The following is a 6000-nucleotide window of genomic DNA, read 5'->3' as shown; positions in this document are numbered from 1 at the left end:
GGAAGGAAGGAAGGAAGGAAGGAAGGAAGGAAGGAAGGAAGGAAGGACTGTGAGGTCCTTCTTGCAGACATTTCATGACCCAACTAGGGAACATCATCAGTGATAGAAGGGAGCAGGAGGAGAAGGAAGGACTGTGGGGTCCTTGGTGTCCTCTGAGCTGGGTGGTTTTCTTGCAGACATTTCATGACCCAACTAGGGAACATCATCAGTGCTGGAAGGCTTTGTAGAGAGGAGGAGGAGGAGAAGGAAGAGCAGGAGAAGGAGCAGGAGGAGGGGAAGACCATGGAGTCCTTGATGCTTTGAGTTTGGCTGCTCTTCTGCAGGTGCTTCATTTGCCCAACACCCAACAAGAAACACCAGCGTGGCTCTGACTGAGCCCTGTTGTCCTCCCAGCTCGGAGAGCACCAGGGACCCCAAGGGTCAATTCCGTTCCAGCCAAGATGGCTGCCCTCCAACCTAAGCAGTCAGAAATGTTTTGTGCTTCAGAGCCGGGCCTCAGAATGTGGATTCTTTCCAGGCCTAAGGAGGAAATTCCTGTGCAAATGAAAAATTCTTCTGCTCTGGCCCCTGCCATTGCTCGGAGCGCCCCTCGCGCTTTGCATGCAGCTTTTGGAAAGGGCCCCCGTTTCTCAATGATCGCCCCCTGCCCGTCCTTCCTTGGGAGATCAGGAGGGGCTTCTGGGACCCCCCCCCCGGCCCGACGCCGGAGGCGAGGCACACAAACGCAGGAATGAGCCGAATGCAAAAGAGTTTGTGGCCTCGTTTGCAAAGGGAAAGAATAGTTTTGAGGCAGAAATACGGGGAGTCCTTGAGTGATCACGGTTCGCTTAGTTGTCAACGCTGCTAACCTCGGGTGTCCTTGCTTTGACCACAGATGGAGACGTAGCCATCTTTTTCTCTTTCGCTGTTAGAGTTTTGTGGATGGTGGGAGGGGCAATGTGGATGAGAGTCCAGCTAGTCATAACAATAATAACTCAGCCGTGGGAACCCAAGGTCGCATGAGAAAAGCACATCTTCCTTCCCCTGTCCTGACCACTTTCCACAGGGGGACGATCCAATCGATCGAGAGCATCCTGTCATACAGCATCACAGTCTGATTTGGAGGCATCCCTGCTTCAGACAGGAAGGCGGTGCAGAGAGTGGTGAGGACAGCAGAAAAGATGATTGGCAGTTCCCTCCCTACCATCCAGGACATAGCATAGAAGCGCTGCTTGAGCAGGGTCCGTAAGATTATCCGGGACACGACACCTCCTCTTCACGACCTGTTTTCCTTGTTACTTTCTGGGAGAAGGAGGCTTCGTGGTATCCGCAGCAGAACCTCCAGATTCAGCATAGTTTCATTCCATATAGCATTAACCTTGCGAACTCTCAAGCTTCCTCCTTCTGTTATATATTCAAAATGGACAGTATTTAATATTTATTTGCTATGGATATGTAGGGGTGTGAGTCTATACCAGTGATTCTCAACCTTTTTAATGCCACAACCCCCAACCGGTCGTAAGTTGAGGACTACTCAACCAGTCGTAAGTCGAGGACTACTCAACCGGTCGTAAGTCGAGGACTACTCAACTGGTGCAGCCCCGTTTGCAGAACGGGACTTTTGGTGGGCTCAGCAGGGCAGAGACAGCCTGGACAATTCCTATTGGCTTTGAAAGCCAATAGAATTAGACTCTATTCAAGAGAGTCTATTCTATTGGCTTTCAAAAGCCAGTAGAATAAAAGGGAGTAGCACAGCTAAGGAAAAGGGGGGAAAAAAATGGCGGACTGCGTTGTTTGGCGACCCCCGTGAAATGGTCGTTTGACCCCCAAACGGGGTCCCGACCCACAGGTTGAGAACCGCTGGTCTATACATATGTTGTACATAGTATGTTTTAGGTGTGTGTCAGGTATGTGTTTCATTCTGAGAGCGAGCAACTCAATTTCATTTTTGATGTGTGCCCGCTGGGCCCACAGTAAAAAAAATGACAATAAAGGTTATCTTATCTTATTTGGCAGGCTGGAGAACTGGAGAGAAAACCTGGGCTTCAAGCTAATTGGGGAATGTGATTTATGACAGTTAATTGGAGGATGGAATTGTGTTTGGCTACTTTGTGCCCAGGGGAGGGGAATTCATTTTTTGGCTTCAACTATGTAGTGCCGATACCTTGCTTCCCGAATAAAAGATTCTTTAAGGAAAACAATGCCTCAAAGTTCTTTTGAAGAGATTCATATGTCGGAACCAGGACATTAGCCACCATTCAAAGTTGCAACGGCACTGAAAAAAAGTGGCTTGTGACCGTTTTTCACACTTACGACCATTGCAGCATCCCCAGCAGTCACGTGGACAGAATTCAAACGCTGCGGAGCTGACTCACATTTATGACGGTCACAGGAGTCCTGGAGGACACTTTTTGAGACCTTCTGTCAAGCAAAGCCAATTGGGAAGTCCACACGTCATCAAAGGGCCAAGTTTGAAGACCCCTGAAACACAGCAATGAATCAATAAGTCTGGAGTTAAAACCACAGTTGCCATACTGCCATGAGAGAAAAATATGGAAGATTGGGACGGTATGGGAACCCCTGTCTTGGGGAGGGGGTTGGACTAGTTGACCTCCAAGGTCCCTCCCAGCTTTAGGACTGCATGAATTAAGAGAACCCGTTGCAATTTCTCCTTAGGCCACAACGAGGATCATTGTAGTAAGAGTAGGGGGCCTTCAAACTTGGCCCTTTGATGACTGGTGGACTTCAACTCCCAGAATTCCTCAGCCAGCCAGGTTCTCTGTGTGGATGTCACTTCCGGAAGTCCATTCTGGGCCCGGGCAACAAAAAATTAGCTCCCGGTTCTTCCGAAGTGGTGCGAACCGACTGACTCCCACCACTGGGATCACGTGACCCCCGGGACACTGCGACCGTCGAAAATATGAACCAGTTGCCAAGCATCTCGATTTTGATCACCCGATTGACGGGATGCCGCAAAAGCCCTAACTCTGAAAAACGGTCCTAAGTGACTTTTTTCAGTGCCGTTGTAACTTGGAACGGTCATTAAACAAACTGTCGTAAGTCGAGGACTACCTGGCCCCTGGCTTTGAGAGGGTCCTTGGAATCCAGGGGGACAACCACTTAAATCAGAGTCAGGAGTGTGTTGCAGTGCCAAAAAAGCCAACACAGTCCTAGGGTGCATTAACAGAGGGAGAGAATCAGGATCACCCGAAAATGGCATGGTGGCCTAGAGGTGGCACTCTCACCTCACAATCAGGGGGCTGTGAGTTCGATCCTCATAGATACTTCTATCTCCGGGCGCAATGAGTAATTGTCTGCTGTGAACAACCTTGTGGGCGTCAGGAAGGGTATCCAGACAGTAAAGGCTCCGTTCAGTTGCTCCGACACCACCCTGATAGATTACAGCAGGGGTCTGCAACCTTGACCACTTTCAAGACTTGTGGACTTCAGCTCCCAGAATTCCTCAGCCAGCATATGTCTTCAAAGTGGTCCAGACTGCAGACCTCTGGATGACAGGGTTGTGAATACAAAAAAACAGATTCAAAATCATGTGAAATGTTGGGATCACTTTATAATGCTTCAAATGTGGCAGCCAGTTTTGGTTGCCACAATGCACAACAGATGCGGAGACTCTAGGCCAATGGTTCTCAACCTTTTTAATGCCGCGACCCCCAACCAGTCGTAAGTCGAGGACGACTCAACCGGTCGTAAGTCGAGGACTACTCAACGGGTGCAGCACCGTTTGCAGAATGGGACTTTTGGCGGGCTCAGCAGGGCAGAGACAGCCTGGACAATTCCTATTGGCTTTTGAAAGCCAATAGAATTAGACTCTATTCAATAGAGTCTATTCTATTGGCTTTCAAAAGCCAATAGAATAAAAGGGAGTAGCACAGCTAAGGAAAAGGGGGAAAAAATGGCGGACTGCGTTGTTTGGCGACCCCCGTGAAATGGTCGTTCGACCCCAAATGGGGTCCCGACCCACAGGTTGAGAACCACTGCTCCAGAAAGAGGGCACCCACTGGCGGTTTGCTCTAGCAGTTAAAGGTGCTGGACCAATCACCAGGAGATGGTGAGTTCTAGTCCTGCCTTAGGCATGAAAGCCAACTGGATGACTTTGGGCCAATCACCAGGAGACGGTGAGTTCTAGTCCTGCCTTAGAAGTGAAAGCCAGCTGGATGACTTTGGGCCACTCACCAGGAGACGGTGAGTTCTAGTCCCACCTCAGCCATGAAAGCCGTTTGGGTGACTTTAGGCCAATCACCAGGAGACGGTGAGTTCTAGTCCCGCCTTAGGTGTGAATGCCAGCTGGGTGACTTTGGGCCAATCAGCAGGAGACGGTGAGTTCTAGTGCCGCCTTAGGCATGAAAGAGAACTGGGTGACTCTGGGCCAATCACTAGGAGACGGTGAGTTCTAGTCCCGCCTTAAGCATGAAAGCCGGCTGGGTGAGTTTGGGGCAGTTTCTCTCTCTCTCTCTCTCTCTCTCTCTCTGCCCAACCTACCTCACAAGACTGTTGGTCGCTTTGAGTTATTTATAAAAATAATAAAGACAGAAAAATAATCTAATAAATAAATACAAATCAATGATATCATGATTTTTTAAAAAAAATAGCTTCATTCGGTTTTGACATCATAACATTAAAATACAAACTAACATACAAGAAAGAAGGAAAGGGATTGGCAAAGCACATTAAAAGTGACAAAAAAACACACACCAAACAAATATAACCAAGGTACTCCTGACTTTTTTTTAGTACAGATATTAACAACACAGCCCTAGTTACATTTCAAGAAACAACACCAATCTATACAATATTTTAAAATACAATTCAGTCAACTGACTGAAAATCAGCATTGATAAAGTGCTCTCGTCATTTAAAAGACCGTGTATTTTAAACATAATTTGCATCCGATAACATTTAAAATACACAGTATTTCTCTACTCAGGTCCAATGTAATTTTCAAGGTTTCCGCCCCCGTCCAAAAACTCAGAAGAGAAAATCCTCCAGTTCCAGCAACATTATCCTGGGACACGTAGATTCGCCTCCATTCGTAATCTTCAAAAACCCAAGGTCAAAAGTTGATGCTTCTTTTTATCCAGTAAGAAATCTATCAATGGCCACCAGATTGCTTGGCATTTAATCAAACTATTGTTGCTGAGCAATGCAACCAATTTCCTAGTTCCAGCTCCTTCCATTAATTTCTAACTTCCTTACTTAGCAAAAATTTGGGCGTAATTGCGATTATAGCAATGAAGATGATTAGGGGACTGGAGGCTAAAGCATACAAGGAACGGTTGCTGGAATTGGGTCTGTCCAGTTTAATGAAGGATGAGGGGGACATGGTAGCAGTCTTCCAGTATCTCAGGGGCTGCCCCAAAGAAGAGGGAGTCAAGCTATTCTCCAAAGCGCCTGAAGGCAGGACAAGAAGCAACAGGTGGAAACTAATCAAGGAGAGAAGCAACCTAGAACTAAGGAGGAATTTCCTGACAGTGAGAACAATTAACCAGTGGAACCACCTGCCTCCAGAAGTGGTGAATGCTCCAACACTGGAAGTTTTTAAGAAGAGACTGGACAGCCATTTATCTGGAATGGTATAGGGTTTCCTGCCTGAGCAGGGGGTTGGACTAGATGACCTCCAAGATCCCTGCCAACTTTACTATTATTATTAAACTGAGGACTAACTGTATATTCTTTCCAACTTTGGGCAGATAAACAAACTTGCCACTGTAGTCATATATAAAAACAAACCCTCAGGTATCAAAACAATGGTAACATGATATGTTTGTTTGATTGTTACGGTTTTAATTTAACAGAAGAAGAGAGGTGGAAGGGACCTTGGAGGTCTTCTAGTCCAGCTCCCTGCTCAGACAGGAGACCCTATAACATTTCAGACAAGTGACTGCCCAGTCTCTTCTTAAAAACCTCCAGTGATGGAGCCCCCACAACTTCTGGTGGCAAGCTGTTCCACTGATTAATTGTCCTCACCGTTAGGAAGTTTCTCCTTAATTCCAGGTTGCTTCT

Source organism: Crotalus tigris, unplaced genomic scaffold (genome assembly GCF_016545835.1).
Source record: "Crotalus tigris isolate CLP2741 ecotype Arizona unplaced genomic scaffold, ASM1654583v1 scf7180000021220.622782, whole genome shotgun sequence".
NCBI lineage: Eukaryota > Metazoa > Chordata > Lepidosauria > Squamata > Viperidae > Crotalus > Crotalus tigris.
The sequence above is the reverse complement of the archived record's forward strand: the minus strand, read 5'-3'. Positions refer to the sequence as shown.